The sequence below is a fragment of the Scaptodrosophila lebanonensis genome, unplaced genomic scaffold (assembly GCF_003285725.1).
Source record: "Scaptodrosophila lebanonensis strain 11010-0011.00,11010-0021.00 unplaced genomic scaffold, SlebRS2 tig00001415-arrow-pilon, whole genome shotgun sequence".
In the NCBI taxonomy this organism is placed as follows: domain Eukaryota; kingdom Metazoa; phylum Arthropoda; class Insecta; order Diptera; family Drosophilidae; genus Scaptodrosophila; species Scaptodrosophila lebanonensis.
Window position 1 is genome coordinate 4237363 of NW_022060742.1, and position 24389 is coordinate 4261751.

A 24389-nucleotide genomic window follows, 5' to 3' on the forward strand; every position below is an offset into this window, starting at 1 on the left:
TAACTCAACGGAGGAAGGAGAGAAAACCTTTACCTCAAGTGACACGCGCAAAAGTATGCTATGGCTTATGCTTTTAATGTGCAACACTTTACAGTTAGTTAAGTGAATTGAATGCATAAATTACATTTCGAGTTAATTGAAATTCATTTGAGCAAATCAAATTAAGTCAAAAATAAACGTGCCAGAAAGGAAAAGGACGCAAGACTCCTTCGGACAATTCAGGGCCATGTGATTCATTCATAACGATAAATTAAGACAAAAAGTCTACGCACACATTGTGAGAAGTGGGGACAGGAGTGAGAAGAAAGGCACCAGCAGCGATGCTTCTATGGCGACGATGAGTTAGTTGAGTAGGACAAGGCGAGAGTCCCCCAAGGACACTTTTATTCAAAAACTTTGTGCCATTGTCACAGCAATATCCTTTTTGCCGTGCACTTCCTGCGCTGCGACTTTGTCGTACGCCTTGACTACGGCACGTACACATAAATAACCTTAAGCAGTACAAGTGATTTCACATTTAAAATGGATAAAACATTTGTTGTCAGCCAGCCATGAACCAGGGACGTATAAGTGAATGTGGACGGGGATGTGGGGCCGTGGATGTGTCGCTTCGTGTCCAACAAATAAAAAGGCTCTCAAAGGAAGCAACAGTTTCCAGTTACCCACATCAACTTGGCTTTAATGTTGCAAGAAAAAAACAAAAATAAGAAAAGGTTAACCAAAACTCAATTACACAATATCACAAAATCGCAAATAAATAAATTAAGGACACCCAGACAAATCGGCCCAAGCGCACTCCCTGCTTTGTCAATGCCTCGTCGGAAAACCTAAAAAGCGTTGCAAAGTTTGTTTAAATCGAAATGAAATAGTGACACAGGCGCTGGCATAAAACCAAAGGCAAATAGCAAGCGAAGGAATACAAAAGATGCGGCCATAGAAAGCAGGCGATGCAAAAGCAACAAGAAAAAGGTTAAAACAAATATTTATTTAGTACATACATTTAACAGTGGTGCAGGAGTAGAAAAAAAACTTAAAAATTAAGGTATAAAAAGTTTAGAAAAATAGCCTTTCATATTTAAATCATATTCCCCAAAGGCGCTTTTACAAAAACGCCCTTAAAATTCAATTCATTTGTATTCAATGATGTTCAATTTGATTTAATCAGTAGGAGCATGCAAATGTCCATTGAGCTTTCTAAGATAAGCCAATGCCATAAAAAAAGGCAGAGGTGTTAAGGTCATGTATAGGTTTTTATTTTATGTTTTATACATTTAATAAATTCACAAATATGGGCAAAGTTACAAGAACACTTGATATCACAATGACAAAATTGCATTTGTCGTCAAAAAAAAAAAATAAAAATAAAATAAAAGACGGTTAAATATTATGAAATAAAATAAATAAATAAATATAAAAGAAATGTTGGATGCAGAAATAGAAAGAAAAATAAATAAAATTAAAACAAAAACTATAGAACTTCGGACCTGGAAGGGAATATTTATGCCAGTTATTTGTAGACCTTCAACTTACTCTAATTTGAAAACATCACCAAAGAATGTAGCTCAACATGTGATCCAAAACTTTAAATTTTAATTGATAACTTATACTTGTAACTCAAATATAAAATAAATACAGGCGTTAAAGAATCCACAAAGCAAATGTATTTGTGGTTTTTTTTTATAATACACAATAAAAAATTTAAAAAAGATTTTTAATTACCTTTAAAATGCATCTTAGTTTAGAAATATATCGACCATAAAAAGTGTTAAGAACTCCCCTCCCCAATATTTTGCTTGAATAAAATTGTTGATATATTTTATTGATTTGAAATTTTGATAACGTTCAGACCGATATAGTCGACAGTATGCGAATATATTAAATAATAACTAAATTCCACCGTAAATTATTAGTATGTTTTAGGTTTTATTAGTATGTTAGCATACTATATTTTAACACTTGTTGGTTATATTTTAAGTGAGTGAACGACAGTAAACATTGTAAATATATAAACAATATTAAAAAAATAGCAAGTTTTTTTTAGTTTAAAGTTTCACTTTAAAATGGACTGTAGCTTTTCATTCGCTTTACAAATTTCCACACGAAATCAGAATTTATTGCAAGTCCTACAAATAGTTGGAACCACTCCAAGGCTGCTCTTTACTTTCTCTTACTTCTTCTTCCATTTGGGCCAATGTGGCTTCACTTCGCTGCTGTGGTATATGTAATTACATGGCGTAGAAAGCAGCAGGACTAGGGCACAAATGTGGCCAACTACACCCACATACTATACACTGTGACAAACTAGACGGCTTTGTGGATGTGCACATACATCTATGTGTATATATAGTATGTATATGTAGTGTGTCCGGGATACGTGGCTTTATGCTTAAATAAACATTTGTCGTCGCTGTCTTTGTGCTACAGTTTACAGAGCACCCCACGGCAGTCAGTTTAGTTTAGTATGGTTTGGCTTGGCTTGTCTTGGCTTGGTTCGGTTTGGTTTGGTTTGATGTGGACTTGTCTGGTCAAAGCCAAATCGTTGATTGCATAAGTTGATGGCCAACACATGTCTAAGATATAGACTGCCCGATATGTATCTCGCCTGTACATTTCATTGCATGCCATGGCACTTACTTACGTTTTGTTGTTGTTGTTGTTGTTGTTGGTTGCCTCTAATGATGTCTGTGAAGCTTGCATCGAGCGTCTAGCACATGGCTACCTACGCTTTGCTCGGGGCCTGCAAAAAGTAGAAAAGAAAGGGTATGTGAGTGAGTGTTGGGGATAGAGAACTGAAAATGAAAGTTATGTGCTCGAAAGTTGCTTTGTGGCAGCCGATAGCTTTATAGATAGCTGCCTAGATGGAAATATCGCACTGTATTTTCACACTTTGCATTTGGCATGCGATGGTCGTCGCTGGGGACTGAGAATTCGCAGCCGAGCGATGTCAGAATACATGCAATGAACCTTGAAAAAAAAGCCAGCTTGGCACTTACTTGGCTAACAGGGCAGCGATTGTGAGGGTTGTTTTTGTTGCTGCTGCTTTTGGTTGTATTTTAATCAATCGATTGCAATCGCCAGTTGGCCAAGCACGTGCACGCAAACTGAAAATAAAATTGGCAAGGAACGACGACAAAAATCTGTAAATGCCAATGCGAAAAGTTGAACATTTTTGTCAGGCAAGTGCCAGTTGAAAATGCACGTGAAAATGTCAGCCAACATATACATACATACATACATACATACACGTATATGTATATCTGTACGTGTGCCTGCGCTTCGCCATAACAATAATTGCAATGTGGCTGAAAGCAACGAAATTACAGCCCAGTCTAAAGGAATGCAATGCCAAATGTCACAGCGCAAATTGCTGAACGTTATGCAAAATTGACAGCAAATGATAATGGACAGAGATCATAAAGACAGCCAAATCGAAAAGCTATAAAAAAGACAGAAAAATATCAGGAGTGAGAAACCCCAGGATGGCTGAAGGAAACCGTCGCATTTTGTTAACATTTTTATTAAATTGTTTTTGGTTTCTTTTTTTTTTTGGTTCTTTTTCTTGCCTTGCCCTGACGCAAGGTGTTTGTTATCGTTTGTTATATTGCTTGTTATGCAATGTAATTTATATGAAATACATGTATGTATGTATATACATACATACATACATACATACATACAAATGCTGTCATAAACGCCGCATCGAGCCAAGGACACAAAAGCAATTTCGCATGACATTACAGGCAGACAAACAAACGGCAGTACAACAATGGATACAATGAGCAACAAGAACGACGACGACGATAGCTGAGGGTGTGGGACGGCGGAGTCCAAAAGCCAAAAAGTACGCGCTTGGCATAAATGATAAGCTTTGAAAAGCGGCAATAGGCGCAGACAGGATGGGCGACTAACTGTACTCTGTGTATAAGTGGGTGGTGGCATGCGGTGTGCAGTGTGTGTGTGTGTTGAGGGGTGTTTAGCTTCGTGTGCTTGGTTGACTTTTGAATACTTAACAGGATAATGAAATGTCAAAAGTGCGTTGCGTTAACTGCCCCCTCCAAGAAACGAAATTTTTGTGGCCGCTATTGCGGTCTGGCCCGCCTTATTATTGTATATGCTTTGTAGTCCGGAAATCGTATACAAACTTTGGGAAGATACACATCTTAGGAGAATCGATTAAATTGCTATTATACAAATAATGAATACTACAACTGAATGTGGAAGAATCAGTCTAACATATTTTAGACTTTAATCTATTATATCTATATACTATTACATCAATCTATTATAGTAATAATGAATGCAATTGAATTTGGAAGAATCAGCCTTATATATTTTCAACTCCAATCTACTATATCTATATACTATTATATCAATCCATTATACTAATAATGAATGCATTTGAATGTTGAAGAGTCAGTCTAAGATATGTTAGACTTTAATATATTATATCTACAAGTATATACTAGTATATCAATGCATTATACTAGTAATGAATACAAGTGAATGTGGAAGAGTCAGTCTTATATATTTTCAACTCCAATCTACTATATCTATATACTATTATATCAATCTATTATACTAATAATGAATGCAATTGAATGTGGAAGAGTCAGTCTAAGATATTTTAGACTTCAATCTAATATATCTACAAGTATATACTATTATATCAATGCATTATACTAGTAATGAATACAACTGAATGTGGAAGAATCAGTCTAAGATATTTTAGACTTTAATATATTATATCTATATACTATTACATCAATCTATTATACAAATAATGAATACAAATAAATGTGGAAGAGTCAGTCTTATATATTTTCAACTCCAATCTACTATATCTATATACTATTATATCAATCTATTATACTAATAATGAATGCAATTGAATGTGGAAGAGTCAGTCTAAGATATTTTAGACTTCAATCTAATATATCTACAAGTATATACTATTATATCAATGCATTATACTAGTAATGAATACAACTGAATGTGGAAGAATCAGTCTAAGATATTTTAGACTTTAATATATTATATCTATATACTATTACATCAATCTATTATACAAATAATGAATACAACTGAATGTGGAAGAGTCAGTCTTATATATTTTCAACTCCAATCTACTATATCTATATACTATTACATCAATCTACAAGTATTATATTAATAATGAATGCAATTGAATGTGGAAGACTATGTCTAATATATTTTCAGCTTCAATCTGAGAGAATGTTTTAATTGAAGAATTGGGCTTTGTCATAGTTTTAAACTAATATGAGAAATATTTATTAATTAAATAATTTACATATATGACATAAACTTAAATAAATAATGGGAGGTGAATAAGTTTGACAGCGCTAAATGGAAGAAAATAACGTTTGTCTAATGGTTGTACTGTTGCCCCAAAGGCTTAATTTTTTTTGTTTACATCATATATATATTTATTGTGGCCAGCAGCTCGTATGAGGCTAATTCAAGCAAAGTTTTTAAAGCTAATCAGAGAGGTTCTTCCAATTTATGGAGAGAGATTTTGAAAACTTTATTAATTTTTTTTCGTTCTTCATTTCAAATAAATATGAATATTACAAAATGTGAAATCATTTTAATAATGATTACTATTTTCTCATATGAATCCACAACGAAGATTAAAGCGAATGTCGGCCGCAAAAATTGTGGTTGGTTGGTTGTAAAAGCTCAATAACCACATTTGATTGAGGTGTACTTAAAATGTATTTGAAATTCACAAAAAGTCAACAAGGGCATGTGATCTTCGTTTCAACAATGATAATGTTTTTTCCAGATGACTTTTTATTGTATTCTCGCTTAAGTGAACGTCACGGCATGCCGCGCACATTAAATCATAAAAAGGGCAGGCGGCGAAAAAATGAAAAATGTGTTACCGTTCGCTTCATTGTTGACTGGGCTAGTGGGTTGGTGGGTTGTTGGGTTGTTGGGTTTTTGGAGCGGCTGGCTGGCTGGCTGGCTATTTTGTGTTTACATAAATTTAAATTGACGCAAATGCGCTTTGTCGCCACAACGAAAGTGAAACCAAAACAAAAACAACGAAAATGTATACATTTGGGGAAAAAAGCAGCAAATGAGAGTCCAAAGTGGCTGGCTGGATGGTATGGTCTGTGTTTTTGTATCCCTGGCCTTGACGTCCGCCTCAGCCCCGGAAGCATTAAATAACCGCCATACAACTGGCATTCTCTGGCTTTTTAAGGTCCATCTGCCCGGACATACTGCCAAATGATAAACTTTATAATTTATGACAGTTTTTGTTGTTGTTTTGCTTTTGCTTTATTTGGTCTGTTTATTTATTTATGTTGATTGCCACACACATTGGAGAATTGCATATTTATTTATATAATTTGCACTATTAGCATAAACACAGACAATTTCGAGATGTCTAAATGTTGTAGTGTGGATATAATACGAATATTAAGTTAGTCCTGCCTGCTGGGCTTACAGTTTAGCTTTCAATTTGCGCAAGACAAGAGTTACAATAAAACAAATCGAAAGGCAGTCGGCCATTTTAATCAAGTGAGCAGCGGCCGAAACTTTGGGAGACTGGTTAGTTCCAGTGCTAACCCAGTTGAATTGGCCAGAACATGAACATAATGGCCTGCTATTGCTTCTGGCAAGGCTGCTAAATTGGGAAGTCACTCTTCTCTAATGGCCTTGCTTGTAGTTCTTGGAAAAAGTTCCCTTTTTTGTTTCCATGAATGAAAGTTGCGCGCTGAACACTTTCTTCAATAAATGAAATGAAAGAAGCGAAAACAGTAATCAATAAACTAAATGACCGTTCCACTCAACCAATTCAACACATGTGAGTAGCGGAGAAATATTCGTGGGAAAGGGTATGTGGACATGATTGAGAGTGTGTTGTAAACGGATTAGCTTGCACTCTACAAAAAGATTTAGGAAAGACATTGATGAATTATATGTAACCAGAGAGCACTGCAAGAAGTTAAAAACAAAAACAGTAATGTGGCCTCTACTGCACATTTTCAGCGAAAGTTTAAAAAAATAATGAATGGTATACAAGAGAGTACTGTTTTCTGACATATTTCGAAAATGTATTATACTCGTATATACGTTAATACATATGTATGTACACTATTCACAAACGGAAATATATTAACATAATTGATATATGAATAAGGAGCCTGAAGAACCGGGAGCCAAGGATGCACTAAATGCTAAATTTTCAAAAAAGAAATATGTCATTCTATTCTCATTTTAAATAAAAAGTAAAGGCCTTTAAAAAAACACTAGCTCTTTCGAAAGACAAGGCGGCACATTTTAAAAATGAATCCATATTCAATATTTTATGTTCAGTTAATTCTTGATTGTTCACATTTGAAAGGATTCATTTTGCATCTAAAAGGTGACTTAGTTAAATGATGTTATGAGTGAGATAAGTGTCTGCTATGATTGATATATTGATTATCATAACGGCAGTTATCGACATTGCCGTTCTTAAAATTCGTATGCATATCATTATGCTTATTATTGCAAAACATAGTGTTGCTGATTAATTTGGAGATAGATGCCAACAGAAATAAAAGGTAGTTTTAAAAGAGTAAATTTTAAATAAAATGTTGAGTTACTTTTTGCATTATTTGAACTCTGCAGAACTAAATATAATTTTGGTAACTAAAGTGGAATTTCAATAAATGTTGCCCCCATTTAGGAAACTCTTGGCGCTGTTATATCTCTCCAGTTACTATTACAGGAGAAACCCTGTAGAATCTTTTCTAATATCATCATAGCTAATTTATAATACAACTTTTCAACTACTAGTATTATTGCTTCCTTTGTTCCAACTAACTAGCACCATTCTCGCAAACTGCCTTCAGTTTATTTTGTTGCCTAATTTTCAATTGACTAAAAATACTGTGTATTGCAACTACACTTATACTAATTGATGTACGGAATAATGAAGCTAACGCAAGTAGTCAGCAATAAAACGTAGCGCACTCGTCAAATATTCCACAGGAGAACTTGGCATCAGAGTGAAGTGTTGTGCACTGGCAACTTCTTCTTTTTATTTGCAGCTCATTCATTTTGGCATTTTTATTAATTAAGTAAATTGACCTAGTAAAGTAGACTCGCAGCCCACATCACCTCCCTGCTGCTTATTTCTTGATTATTTCTAGTGCTGCCTCCATGCGTGTGTGTTCCTGCCACTTGAGAGCTAGAGGTTTATTTTTCCAGGAAACGCACACAGCAATTGGCCATAAGCTGCGCGCCCAACTTTCTGCCGCTTAATTTCGTTAATGAACTTGAAAAAGTCTCAAGTTGTCAGAGAAATGAAACTTGAAACTTACACATTGGCTGATGGCTTATGGCTAATGGTGTTTTTGGTTTGTTCGGCTGTGGCCGACCATTTTGTAAATGGAAATAAAATGAAACAATGCGAACAAACCCAACAATAATGATGGCAATGATGATTTTCGTGCTCTCGACTAATAAATACACTATGAAATTGATATATAAATAGCTATGTTTCGATTGTAGTTCAGAAGAAAGAAAGCTGTAATTTCACTATCTCCGAAGAAAATAAAATATCAACATTTGATTTTGCGTATGTATGTATTTACTTGTATGTGTATGTATGGTTGTGTGGGAGATTTCATACTTTTCGAACTACTTGGAATCAATTATAGAAAGAATGATTTTTTAACAACAGAAAAATCAACAGAACTGACAAAAAGCAAATGCAAATTAAAAGATGAAAATTTAAGAAAATTAAGGTTAAGAGAAAGATATTAAAATAATAAATACACTAATAATTAAGTTTTGATATAAAACATTTTCTCAAATTTAAATGTTAATTAAATCAAATGTTGAATTATTAGCATAGTTTTTATTAATTCATTTATTTTTCTCCGCACATATAAGCTGTCGACTTACAAAAGAAAAATACCTAATCTGAAAATATTACCCACGATTACACTTTAAAATAGTTGTTTAGCACAGGACGTTATGCAAATAAATTTAATTTAAAACAATATGCAGCTAATTTTGAATATCATCGAAGAAGCAGATGAATCTAAGAGGACTTGTCCCAAAAGTAAAATGCTAAGCACTATCTGTTGTTTAGCACGGGACGTAATGCAAATAAATTAAATTGAAAACAATAGCTTATTTTGATTTTCTGATTATAATCTAAGAGGAGTTGCCCCTAAAGTAAAAAAGTAGGCTAAGTGCTATAGTTACCTTCCAGAACTGTATATAAAAAAATAAATTGTTAGTGTTACATGCTTCAGTAGAACTGCGCTGTACTTTCTATATACCCTTTGCCTCTTTGGCTACAGTGTATAAATATCCAATGAATTCAATTAGTTCGGCTTGCTTCGACCTCAGCACCGCTTACAATGCAAAACCAAATTATGAGATTTAATTTTGTACAATTTACAAGTTGGTTGCATCGAGAAGGCGGCAAGGGAGCTTGTCGTTTCGTTTCATTTCGATTCGTTTATTGACTTTTCATGTTGCCACCAATTATGCGGCATAGTAACGAACACAACTACAATTATATTACATGAAGCTACACAATTGGGCCGCCTCGAAAACTTTCGCCACAATCTTAACAAGAAAATCTGTAAATTACACGCCAGCGAAACTTTTGCGGCCAACGCTGTGGCGAGGCGTTCAAATTTTCCAAATATTTATATACCTAAATAGATTTTATGGCATAATTGAAATTTGTTGTTATTGCCATTGTTTGTGCGTGTGTGTGTGTGTGTGTGTTTGTTTGTTTGTGTGCATGCTGTTGGTGCCACGACCCGCCCAACACTTTGTACAAAATTTGCATAAACTCTCTGAAATAGCAGGGCAGAAAGTTTATTAAAGCTGTCGCAAGTTTTTGTATGGTCGGGGCGCTAATAACAATCAGTAACAGTAATAATGATTGAGGTTCCTTGGAGCGCCCTGCCAAAAATTGTGACACATAGCTGCGGGGCCTGTTTGTCGTTGCGCCTCTTTATGCCATCGTTCCCATTGTCATGGTCCTTGTGGTTATTTTGTTAGACGACAGCAAACTTTTGTCATGGTAAAATTTTGATATTTCCACTTCTTTTTTCCTGGTTGCAAGGAAATTAGATTTGTTGCGCCTGTAAATATGCTTTGAAAAAGTTTGTGACTGGCTTCATGTTGAAAATGTTTTAAAAATTGCAGTTGATTTGACTGCTAAGGGTACTGTATCTCTTACAAAGGACCGCGCCTAATTGGCGCGGGGGCATGTGGAGGCCTGGTGCTTGTTCAACGTCTGGTATTTCAGTTTAGTTATAAGTGGGAAAGGCAATGAATGACGGTCATTTGTTTGGAAGGCAACGACGCGTAAAATGCTGGGGTTAAAAGATAGCATGAAAGGGAGCATTGATCTTGTGGTTGGCTTCCTTGCTGGTTTGCTCAACATTAAATGTATAACTGAAAATGAAACTCATGCCTGTTTTTCCACAATTTTTGCTTGTCCATTTACAAGTATTGGCTTTACTTTGCTGCCAAGTCCGGCGTAGGCTTTATTTTATTGTTCCCTTACAAACTGTAAACAATTGGAAATAAGTATGATTTTTTGCAGATTTGATTAGTAAGAAAACCTTGTTTTTATTTCAATTTCCTCTAGCTTTTGTGTTGTCTTGAGTTTTCTTCCATAATGGAAAAAATATTCATCAAAATATTCATTGAATTTGCTTCAACTACAGCCATTATCCCCATAGGAACAATTGTGCAATACATGCCTCAGTCAGCATGTGTATTTATTAACACACTACTTGTATATGCTTAAACAATATTTGAGGCAGCACAAAAGAACAATAACCTAAGCAAATACACAAATATACATAAAGGTTGCAGCAACATTGTAGCATCAGCATCAATTAGCCATAAATTCTCATTAACAGCTTCAGTGTGATTCAGCAGAAGTGAACAATAAATAAGACACACGCCAGTATATTTGGGCCAGCTATCACATACACAGACGCTCTTTTGAGAGCCATCATTCAGACGCACAAAAACAAAAAAATATTTTGCAGATCCAACGTTGGAGATGGGCTGCATTTGATAAGAAAATTTATCAGCCACCAGTGAATAGGTGCTTAATTAGTTAGCCACAAGTTATAAATGACTTAGATAGCTATGAAATAGCAAATATTTTGTAAATTTCACGAGTGGAAACATTTGCTTTTGTGGTGAATGACGTATGCTATCTAGAGATCTGCATTTTGAAAATGATTAGCTATTTGATTTTTGGAAAATTATGACCAATTGACAACCATAAGCAAGTAGAAGAAGTGTATACATTTTTAAATGAAAGCTGTAGAATCGAACTTATCACTATTGTGCTAAGAGGAATAAGCAAGCTATCCATACAAACAATACTCTCAGGCATTGCGCTTATTAATGTGCGAAAAAGTTGACCATTTAACGCCCAGGCGCACAATTCACAATTACAATTATTTCTCCAGACGGAGGCGAAGAAGACGACGAGACGCCGCATACAAAATCGCAGCTGTCAGTTCAAAAAGCCAAAAACTTCAGCAGCAGCATCAATTTTCCACAAGCCAACATGAATACACAAACAAACACCCGAAACTAGAACAAAGACATGTGAGCGTAATTTCCACGTGAAAACTTTTCAAGGCAGAGTCAGGCTGGCAGACGCAGCAGCAGCAGCAGCCCACAAGCGAGGCAAATAAAACAAGTGTTGGGGATGTTGCGCGGCATAAACTTGCCACGAATAAAGTAAAGTAAAATAAGCTGCACAATTTTATTTGGTGGCGTTGGCAAAAAACATCGCATACCAGGCCAGGCGCGCCAAATGCGGTTGGCTAATCTAAACAAACAAAGCGTGAAACTAACAATTCTGCAAATACAGACAAACACACACACTTTTACACATAACACACACACACACATACACGCACGCACTGACACCCACATAAATACAGGGAGAAGCATGGCCCGCAAAAACTTTGTCTTATTCTTGAGTGCGCGCGAAAATGAAACTTTATTTTCAAGTTAGCAGCAACAGCAACGTCAGCCGCCGCATTTATTCGCATGTCTGGGGAATGGGAAATGGAAAACGAAAAAGCCAGACACATACACTCACACACACACACACACACACACACACATTTTTGTGCATTGGCGTTAAATTGGCAAATATCTAGACGCAAATATGCAATGAACTTGCTAATTGCCATATTCAAATTCTTAACGCCAATTAGTCAAAATTTGTAGGCGCAATGCATTAGTAATAATTGAAGAAATTACGCATACGCCATGTGAAACTAAAACGCATTTAAAGTGGAGGGCGGTGAACGAAAACAGCCGAGCAACAAGCAGAGAGGCCGGCAAGTCTGCCGACAAGTTCAGCCCAACAAGCTAAACTCTAATTTTCTCACGTACTTGTAAATTTTGCGGAAAACCGCAACAAATTCACTTATAAAAGTAATCTAGAAAACGCGCACAAAACAGGAAGTACGTAACAGAAACAAAAAAGGAAAAGAGAATAGCAAAAGTGTGTAAAGAATTACGCGACAACTTTCCTCACAATGCGGGCGCTAGGCGATGGGGGGTGTGGGATGTGGGGTGTGGGGTTGGGGCTGGTGAGGTGAGGGGTACGAAAACATTGCTGTGCGTGTGACAAAGCGCGGCGGCAAGCTTAGCCCTCGGCTTAGGCAGGCAGACAGTCAGGCAGTTGGGCGAGCCGTATTCTTAAAGCGACCCACACAGTTTATCGAGATTTGAAATTAAATAAGTGGAAGAGCGCACATTAAAAATTGTAAGCACTGGAGCTGCTTAAAGTGATGGAAGGTGCGTTGAGATATTTACAGTGGCTCAGTGCTAAGGAATTAAAAGTTATTGTTGGCATTTAAGATAAATTTGTTGGATATGAACAAACTCTTGGAATTATCGTACCGCATTTTAATGGAAATTCAATTTAAAGTGGCATTAAGGTAAATGGCAAATGACTAATCGTTTTTAATTAGAAAAATATTCGTCTTTCGGTTTAGTTATTAATTTTTGTTTCATTAGAGCTTGGTTTGTTATCAAATGTTTCATAATATTATTTTAAGAATTCAAAAATGTCTTAGCTGAAATAATATTTGGTGTTCCACTTCTTCAATTTAGTATTATTATTATAAATAGCTGGAATGATACATAGGTCATACATAATCGTCACTTATATATATAAAAAATATATTTTTAAGCTCTAGCTAAGCAGTTGTATAGATCTAAAAAAAATAAGAACCGTCCCAAGTATTTGAGATATGTATATTCTTTTATGCGTCTTAGAATATTAATCGACCTCTCATAATCTGTTAGGCTCAATTACTACAATAAATTAATTAAACAATGGCACCAGCACGAACCTCGAGCAATCAAAGGTTGTGTTTTGATCTTTTTGTTAGTCTGTGCACTTTGGAGTTCAATTAGTTTATTTATCAATAATCTTACAAATATTTTAGCATCAATTCCTCTATGGTATTGTGGTTTGTGATTTGAAAAGCTCATATAAGCTGCCAACAAACTAATTGCAATTTTACACTCGCCCACAAATTCATAATTATAAATAAGCTCGAGCTTTTCACATAATTGCCAACCACAATGCGAATGGTACCCTATTTATGACTAAGTCCATCATTCATAATTATTATGGTCAAGAGAGCCGTTGCAGCTACAAAAATATTATCTAGTAATTAACAAAATATAATAATTTATTTTCATGATTGTGGAAGAATATATAGATGCCTAAAATATGTGCTGGCCACTTGTGGCCAACACTCAGTTTTCGAGTGACGTAAATGGCGGAAAAGGCCAACAGCTGCCAACTTGCCCAACTGGCCAACTGGCTACGTGTGTTCCCCATGGTTAATTCACAGCGTTGCTCATATCGATTGGTTTTCCAACTGGCTGCTTGCACCGAAAGTGTTCACAGAAGCGGCACGCCCGACAATTTCCACTAGACCCTACCCCTCCCACTACTTGTACTGTCGCCTGCCACCACTTGCTCTCGAGAGTTGGCCGGCATGTAAATTACAAAAGTATAATACAAATGAGTGTGGCAAGTGGGGAGAGTCTCACTTAATTAGCAGCCAAGTTTATTTATTATTTACACACACAGACACACACATCTATATTTATATATATACTTGTGTATGTGGAGGCAAATGTAACGAGTAGTCTGCGAGTAGCTGCCTAATGAATCACAGTTTTTGTAGTGGAAATTTTAATTTTTCATTAGTATGCAAAGCAACAACCATTGTGACAGGCCAGAAATATACGACCTTGCAGCCGTGAACTTTCTATCCTCTGCGCAATGGAAACGAGTGCTGCGAATAAGTCATGGACTTGGAAACAGTACGGTAACAAAAAAATTGAAGAAAAACATGTCCTTATCTGGATAGAACATAAATTCAACAAAATGTCGTATTAAGAGTATATTAACTTTTTCACAGGTTGTCCATGCTACACAGCATAACAGCTATGCTTAAAAGTTATTTTTAAAAATACAAATTTGCATACGAGTGGAAAAAAATGAGGGTCAGATTGTGCTACACCACGCTAGATAGCACTATTCTAAAGTTAATCAGCAGCTAAGCATACAGATTAGCCTGACACAGTCAGAAGTAGATAACAATGTTACCAGATGAAGCTAAGAGGTATTCACATTTATTAAATTATTCAGACAAACAAACAGTTGAGTTGCCAGACAATAAAATATATTTTAAGAGTTTTTAGCCATTCGTGAATCATCAACTGATTAACCACAGCATGTGTAAAATAAACTCCACTAACATCTCTCCTGCAACAAGCAATTGTGCAAGACTCAAAATATGTGCAATTAATTTTTATACGGATATTATACATATAAGTATAGCACTCTTTTATTCGAATTTTTAAAGATTAACAATGAAAGGTTACTATCATTTTTAAAACGATATCAAATAAATTGGATAATAATAATAGCAATTTTTGATTCTATACTATACATTTATTGTATAGTCTTTAAAGCAATTTTCAAAACGGCATGCTGGAATTGGAAATCCATACACCTAAAGCATTACTGCATAGTGTTTGAATAGCTTCAGAAGCCATATGATTCTCCAAATTTAAATACTTTAGAATTGAACTGGCTGGACATCTTTCTAGACTTAGAAGTTCTTTTGAAAATTTACAGAAATAAATATGGTACAAATATTTGTGTTTAAGTTTCTATTCGAATGCTGATATGTGAATGTTTCATTTACAAGTAATTTGCAAATGTACATTTGTTTATGTACAAAATTTAAAAATATATTAGAACTTTTAAAATTTCGCTGATACTATTTCTATTAAAAGTTTAAGTTCATTCTGTCTAGACTACATGGTTTGATTTGATTCTGCCAAATGGCCGTTCGGTATTTAATTTCTTTGGAAAAATCATATTTAATTTTGTGATCAACCGTTCTAAGAAAAGAGTATTAAAGAAACACTTTGATATTGCTACCACTGCAGTATTCCATATTTTCACATTCATTTTTACTTAGCACTTTGTCTGCCAACATTTGTCACAGGTGCCAGCACACACACATGCACATCAGCTGCCAGGCCCCACAGGTAGCCATACATATAAGCATATGTTTGTATGTATGGGAATTTGCGTCATTGTGTCTGGGCCTCGACATGTGATTGAGTATGCCAACCCAGCATTTGACCAAAAAATGGAGAACATGTTGAAAACATTAACGCACACATCATTTAACATGCGAACTTTCACATTTAGCTCATTTCTCATGCATCCTCGCAAATGCCTGCCAACTCATCCCCCACACACCCCAATGACAATTCATTCCTACGGATGGCCTTCAAGATGTTGTCATTACTGTTGCTTCTACTGTTGTCCTTGCTGAACAGAAAGCGGAGTTCATCACCACTGTCGATGATATGGACATGCGTGTGCATGTCGACTGGTCTTGCTTGCCTGATTTTGTGGTCTATGAGTATGTGCGCCTAAGACGCCTGAGAAGCTCTTGCCATTCTACTTGACTGCTTTTAAGTCAGTTTTCTGCACGATTTAATTTTGGTTTTTGAAAGGCTAAGATAATTTCGTGCCCATGTAAGCGTTCGAGTTAATAAATATTAATCAAATGATAGTGGATTTTAAAAAGGAATCCAATTCAAAATTGACTTAAAGTCAAATATTACAGTTCGTATAATTCCAGGGAACATCTGTTTTTGTTTGTTTTCGTGTTAAAGGCAGGTGGCGAAATATTCAACAAAAATCAACTCTGCGTGGCATTCCCTTACACTTAAATGCGTCCACTGTCACATTGGAGTGAGTAATTGAAAAATGTACTGCCTATCGTTTCCAGGAAATACATACCTTTTATGTTATTTTGGGGCGGGTATTGCAAGGTTGAGTTACAGCGGCTAAAGGTGCTCCCTCTACTCTACTCTCTGATATAACGATTCTCTGACGTATACAATTTTCATTTTCTTCCATAGCCACAAAATAATAATCACACACGCATATATAATTCTATTAAGAATTTTCTATTCTGGTGAAATATACATTTCTAGCAGCACCAGAAGATTGTAGTTGCAAGAAATATACTATCAAGTTTTGGAGAACTACAGAGGTTCCAAATCATATAGCGGACAGTTTTGGGCTTTACAGAAAACACAACATGTCCTTTCATGAGTTTGTGTTGCCAACTCATACTACATATTTCACAGGTGGACTTATTTTGTATAGTATACTTTGTGGGGTCTGCTAGGCTACCTTTTATTTGTGTCGGCTTAAGCGATGTTGTAAAAGCTTCTAAGCTGTTTGAAGTTTGGTCCAGACTCACTAAGTCGGTTTGATTTTCCTATGCGCTAGCGTAAGCTGCTTCCAATACATACGTTACCTGCAAGAAATGGAAATGAAATTAAGTTTCTGTTTTCGATAATGAAAATTTTTAAAAGCTGTTCAATATTAACATTTATTGCTATCGTTTTAAAGTAAAAAGATGCTCTACAAGCATACATAAATATTCTATTTTAGGGATCAGCATTGGGATATTAATTCTGTTTAAGCAGCCATCAGCAGATAGTAAAACGACTGCAAATAATGCCGCATCTGTATGTACAGTCTTTTTTTCGAATGCATTAAAAAATTCAACAAGCTGCTTTCATAAATTCTGTTTGTTTAAATGTCCTCTGTGCTTTTTCAACCCGGAGCCACTGTCGATCTCCATAATCGACCAAAATGGCAACATAATATGCACAGGCAAACATTTTCAAAATGCAACTCACACACATTATTGTTCCCAATATGATGCAACTACGTAGACATATTGGATGTCGACATACCGCTGAGATTGCTCAATGCGGTGCGATATTCATGACCAACAACCACAAAACCACGAGCTTTTCATTGACTATCCGCAATGTCGTCATGTTGCGATTTTGCGTTAATGCTGCTCATAAATCAGCGCAACGCCAGTAAATTGCATTTCAAAAATAATAAATCAATAAAAAGTTGATTGGACGTAATGATATTATTGGCGGTCTGCGACGAGAACGACAACCAGTGTCTCCCACATTCGCCCTCTGTCTGCGCCTTTATGAAGTAATTTAATTCATTTCTTTAAATTTATTTTGCCAAATGTATTTCTTCTTTTTACATAACAAATAAGCGTTGACTAAATTGATTTCTATTAAGAGTTTCTCATGCTGGCGTTGTTGGTCGTATTGTCTGTCGCGTGAAACGGAAGCGCATGAAAAATTCAAGTGATTTTCAGCCGCAAATATAAAAAAAGAAAAACAAATTTTCAAATGTACGGTGCTGAATAAAATGAGGGGGGGGGGGGGGGGGGGGGGGTACTAAGAAAAATACACACACATCCACATGTAAACAACGTTGTGAAAAGTGTGGGGGACGCTGGAAAGAGGCGCTCGTTTTTCGTTTTGTTAATTTTATTTGCATGTTTTTATGCCTTTTTATTTATTTCTTTATACCTGCTGCCGCTGATTCTTCTTCCTCTTGGTCCCAATTTGTGTGTATGTGTGTGTGTGTGTACATATGAATATGTATATATGTATGTATGTATACCTGTGTGCTTTGCTTGATATAAATTTTTTGACAACATTGAATGACGATGCGCAGCACGTGATTGAAACGAGCTAAGGCACACACATACACACACACATTGGAACATACACGTACATACTGTAGAGCTCTTCATGTGGTAACAGACACCGACGATATGGCAGGCAGGCAATTCAGCAAAGCGAACCGGGCTGAGGAGCGGCCAGACAACCACAGCAGCTTTTGCCAAATAAACATGCCCACCGGCTGTCGTCCTTTTTTCACCGCTCTCTTTCCTCTATCCCTCCATCTCTCGCACTACTCGAACTGGTGCACTGTGCCTTCGAAGAGAAATGAAAGCGGAGCTAAACAAAACTAAGAAGCTCTTAAGGACGAAACGTCTGCATTTGTTCAATAATTGTGAAATAATTGAAGAATTGTTTTGTTGGTCTGGTTAGCAATATCAAAAATCAAAATAATTTGTTCGTTTCGAGAGAATAGAACCCAGTACTGCTGCGCTGAAATCAGTTCGAGCAGAATCCAGTTAGCTGAAATATAGATATAGATTTGTTAAGTAAATACAGAATACCATCATTATACCCTGTACCCAAAGGGTACAAGTGTATATTAGTTTTGTGCGAGTGCACATGGAACACACAGAAGGAGGCTTGGTAGACCCCAAATAGACCCCATATATATTCTTGATCAGCATGACAATCCGAGTCGATATAGCCATGTCCGTCTGTCCGTCTGTCTGCCCGTCTGTCTGTCTGTATGAACGCAATGATCTCCGAAAGTATAAGAGCTAGAATAACAAAACTTGGTATACAGATTCTCCTGAGACCGAGAAAGGACGAGTTTGTTCATTTTTTCGGATCCACCCCCCCACTCCCCCCTATTAACGATTTTCTATAACTCCCGTAATTCTTGGAATTTTGAACTAAAATTTGGTAGTCACATTAGGTTAGTTATTATATAACCGTATACCAAGTCTCATTATGATAGAATGATCGGAAAGAAAGTGGTACAGGGTATTTAAGAGTTGAGCCTGCCCGACTTTAGCATTCCTTTCTTGTTTTAAAGTTATGATTTATTTATTTGTACATAAAAGACTCGATGAAAATCTATTTCGACCCACTATGCGTTTGTGTGTGTGTGAGTGTTGGCGTGCGTGTGTGTATATGTACTTGTTTGAAAAATAGGCAATGTGCGGAAATTTTGATTTTACGCTTGAGTTGGCAACGTGTCGCAGCCGCATTGGCAGCAGCAGGCAGCAGGCTGTAGGCAGCAGCGGGAACTCGAACTCAGTTTGTATTGAGAAGGCCGCATGGCCTACCGTGCGGTAGTTTTGTGTCTGACTTACACCAAAATCAAATTAACTTGTGCATACTGTTAGGCTACACACAAGCCAAAAAAAAAAGGCAAAACGTTGCGACGTGCCGGCAGCCAAGCCCAAGTCTCGCCTCTGCCAATGCAAATGGCAACTGCGGTCTCCGTTATCTCTGACAGGCTGTGGGCCCGCATTGCCGGATGTCTCGGCATGTACGAATATGAGGATGTGAACACACACATGTGCATGTGTGTGTGTGTGTGTGTGAGAGTCAACATGACGTCTTTTATAACTGTAATTTTTACATTTTGTCATTAAGTCGACAAATTTGAACGTTGCTGGGCCGTTGGCTGCTGGTAATTACAAAATGAAGTGCACGCTGCGAGGCAAATAATAAAATGGCGCAGCAAATGACTGGGGCATCATAAAAAGTGAGTATGTTGGTGTATTGTAGGAGCGGGAGTCGAAGCAGCAGCAGACAGCAAATGAATTTGTATTTTATTTTTAGCGCGTAATAAAAAAATATGCAAGCATATAGAGGTACACTTGAAAGTGCTTCAAATAAAATATGCCATTTCGGCAGGGGAATTTGTAACCAAGATAACAAGGAAGGAGGAAAGGAAGGAGCACATTTTTCATAAAGTATGTATAGCAGCTATATGTCATTTAACCAAGCATGAACGAAAACATATGTTGGAATAAATAAGCAGGATGTCATGTGAACATCACATAAGGCTGTCCAATTAGCTGCTTAGTTGCTTGCTATGCTTAGTTACAACATCAAATAACTCAACTGGGCGAAAAATATAAATAGCTTGCCTATTAATATTCTTAAAAAACACGAGTCATAAATATTTGTGTCTCACATAAAGGTTCATAAAAAGGTTCAACAAAGTGTTGTCTAAGGAAGCAAGGGGTCGCTTTCACAATTCTTTCCTAGGACAGTGGATGACATTTCTCATGTCGTTATATTTGTAAAATTATTAATGGTTTCTTTATACTATTTGAATGAATTATTGTCGTTATAAATACGTATCTATATTGATCATTAGAATGAAAGAATCTTTAAGAAAATTATCGATTACATCACTCTTCAGTTTTGGCTATTATTCAAGCCATATTTTCTTGGCTGGTTAAAAGTGTTGAAGTATCTTAAACTAATTATTGCAAAAAATTAGGAGCTGAAGTATTAAAGGAATGGTTATTGTTTTCGCTCGACCTTAGTTTGTGTGTTTAATATATATTTAAAATTAAATTATAAATTATATAAATTGTAATTATATAAAAATAAATGAAATGGTAAAGTTTTTTAAAGTTATTGAGGCTGAACTTATGGAGAATTTATATGCTCGATATTTAATGGAAAACATTGAAAGGTATAGTTTTTTTCCGATCGACTGTAATCTTCAAATTTATTTCACCACATCACTAAACTTAAGTCTAGCCATTCATCGATATTTTTAAAATAGAAGGCACGACTTTCCCGTCGGTAGATACCAGAGGATAATGCAAGCATAAATTGATGGCTTGTTTTTTTTTTTATACGCATATAAGTATTTTATGTGACTATTTTTCTTCATAAAGTAATTCCGAAAGAATCTGTATCGGTATAGAGGTATTTGGTAATACGTACAAAAGAAGCTTCCATAATTGTTTGACTTCCAGTCTTGTTTGATTCATTATATCACAATATTTAAATAGTCAATAATACTGGCTTAAACCTTGTGTTTACAAGATATTGTCATTAAATGTTTCAACTACGAACGCACTTGTTTGACTGACACAATGTTTATGCAAAGTCTTCTTATAAATATACAAATTGCTCTCAGAATCTGGCTTACAATCGATGTATTTATAGCACACTTTAATATACTATATGCACCCTTTTCTGTTTATTTTATTTTTCTCATTCCCTTGACATAAACCCATAAACCTAGCGCCACTATTAACACCTAAAGGTCCACACCCCTAGGACATTAATCATAAATAGTTCATAAAATATTTATTGCGATTAAAGTCAACTCATTTGCAAGCCATCCGAGAATTGCTACTATTAAACATGCGTTAATTTTTGTATAAAATTAAACATGGGCCTAGTGTTAAATAACAATGAGGGCCCATTTTGTATGGGACTGGCAATCGGAAGCGGAAGTGTGTAACAAAGGGCGCAGTTGCTGTCGCGCAACTGGTTGCCCATTTGTGGCACCATTTGCCAAGAAACAACTTCAAACAAAAGGCACAACAACTGCGGTCGCTGACAGGACGACGAGCGATAAAAAAGGGAGCTGCCAACACAAACTCAAGCGCACATGTGTGCAAACAAATTAAAAATTAGCCATAAAAAAATAATCATATTGTATCTGAACAATGGCGGCGAACAACAAGCGGCATTAAATTGATAAAAAACATAAACAAAGGCTTCGAGAAGAAAAGCACAAAAAACAATGGGAGGACACAGTCGACTTTTAAATACGCTGTAAAAAGTATTATTTTATCTGATTATATATGTAACGAAACAAGCAAAGTAAAATAGTGCCTTGTAAATTAGAAGGATGTGAATGAATTTTCATATTAAATCATTTCATCCATTTTCATTTGTGTTTGCTATATACTTATTACTTATATATTATATATTGCAACAAATAAAACTTTTATACTTATGAATTAAATCAGTTAAGGAATTATTTTTACGATTACTTAAAGGCTATAAATACCTAATGTTTGTGTGCGTCATGCAGCTAAATAAATTTGCTATGCCCTTGTGCTGTTTGGGGACGGTGCAGGGTATAAAGAGACACGCACGCGTTCTCTGTCGGCTCGGGCGATAAAGCGCGTCGTGTCGTCTCTAAGAGGCTTATGTGGCGGCCGCCACTTGACACAACTACAACAACAGCAAAAACGGAAGCAAATGGTAGCGTGCGAAATGCTGGGCATTTTTTCTTTGCCACATTAAAGGAAACTTCCAAGTCATTAACCCGTTTATGACGCTTAACTTGGCTAAGACGGCGCCGCTACCCAAGTGGCCAACTTAGGCGAGGGTGAGCCCCAGCTAGGCTACAATAATGCGGCAATAAAATGTGGCACGCACACAATAACAACAACGACGACAACACCAAAAAGACATTTAAGCTCTGGCCAACTTAAAGCGTTTAACGGCTCATTTATTGCAAAATGGACGGCAGCGAACGACTGGCAGCAAATGTTATTAAAAATGTGAAAATACGCAGCAGCGACAACAGTAACAAGAACAACAATAACATGTCCAGATGGGCAGGCACGCGCACATTATATGTTTAATCTTTGACCAGGCAGGCCAACACATAATGAAAAAAGTGCGCCTGTAAATCTGCAACAACATGACAATTACATTGATAGAAACCAAAGGCGAGCCAAAGTCGTTTTGCCATTTTATGACATTCCGCTTTAATGTGCCATTGAATAGGCCTGCATATGTATGCGTGTCTGTGTGTGTGTGTGTGTGGGTCTTGATTTGTTTTATGGGCGCGTGCTCACTCACATACAGATGATCACAAATCTAGGCATTGGCAATACAAGAGCATGAGTCGAGCTCTGCATACCCTTGCTACACATTTTTTGCTCTGATAATTGATTTGAGAATGACTGCCTCCTTATCTCAGACTTGTCTGTGTCTTTAACATTGCAATTATATAAATAATTATATTTAACTTCTCTCCCCATACTAGTTAGCAGAGCTCCACAAATATTATACATGTTAACTCTTTAATACATGAACATTTTGTAAGCTGAGCTCTAATAGCTGCCGTTGAAGGCTTGCAGCTCAACGTATACGTGATATTTGTGTGTGCCATGAGCTTTTCCTCATTTATTTATTTATTTCTTACATACAATCTTCAATTAGAGTTGAAATTTAATTCCGAGGCAGACCTTTGGAAAATGGAACCCACACACTGGCCATTAGTGTACAAAAGTATGATATTTCAATTTATTTACTATTATTCATTTCTCTCTATAAATTAAACAAATTGAATACAAAACTTGCTGGGGAAATGTTGAATGTTGTAAGGTATAATACATTTACTTAAATTGTACAATTTGATTTAGGCTTTATGTTTTTTCTCTCGCAGATGTTCTGTTTGTGGACTTGATAAATAAATTTTCCATTTGCGAAATCAAACCATATTGCAAGTAAAATTAAGAAAAATAAAGACCCCCTATACTATAGAAAGGACAGAATACCCTATGCCCTTTCCAGGGGTATTATAAAAGAATAAACAGAAACTCTACGGTTAATGTGGCTTGTCCGTGCTAGTGGCAGCGGCTGCTATGCCCGTACACACGCACATACACACACACACACACACACACACACACACACACACACACATGAATATACATATATTATGCTAATATTATCCCTTGATAGTGTTTGTGGGTTAAGGACAGTTTTATGTGCGCCGCGCGCACACACACACACACACACACACACACACGCACGCACACTTGTGTCGCCGCAGCTGCTTCTCTTTGAGCCTCACGCAACGCTGTCGCACGCAGCTGCGTTTTTGTGGACATGCGTACGTATACATATATGTACGTTTAAAAGTGTGTGTATGCGTATATATGTGTATGTGCATGTTAAATAAGCGTAATGCCACTATTATTGGACGCATTACAAACAAAATGAGAGTGTGCTCACACACACACACACACACACACACATGTAAATATATACTTGTACATATAACGGCCCGGTTAAGGGACAGTTTGAGGAAGGGTAGAGTGCTCGTCGTTTCTCTTTTATGCATTTTGACATTTGGCGAAGCCGTTAACGGCATTGGTAGCCAGAGCGGCCACTTTGCTAACATTGTAACCACCATCGATTGGCATTGCTTGACCTTTTGGTTAACCATAAGGATTACGGTGCACCGCCATTTCTCAGTGTCTACTCAACGCGCGCTTTATGACATCCAAGCGTACAGCGTACAGGTTACAAAGTAGTTATGAACG

The 24389-nt window shown here is 36.4% G+C and overlaps 1 protein-coding gene across 2 annotated transcripts in view; it reads right to left on the bottom strand.

Moving 5' to 3' along the window:
* The window catches only part of LOC115632515 (GATOR complex protein WDR24), an 82250-nt gene that overhangs the window by 45976 nt on the left and 11885 nt on the right, over window positions 1-24389 (bottom strand). The window contains exons 2-3 of one of the 2 annotated variants that reach the window (XM_030529708.1): window positions 16781-16907; window positions 2639-2737 (exon numbers count right to left, since the gene is read on the bottom strand). The gene's annotated coding sequence lies outside the window, so the exon portion shown is untranslated. The remainder of the gene's footprint in view (window positions 1-2638; window positions 2738-16780; window positions 16908-24389) is intronic. The other variant, XM_030529706.1, reaches the window with a different exon arrangement.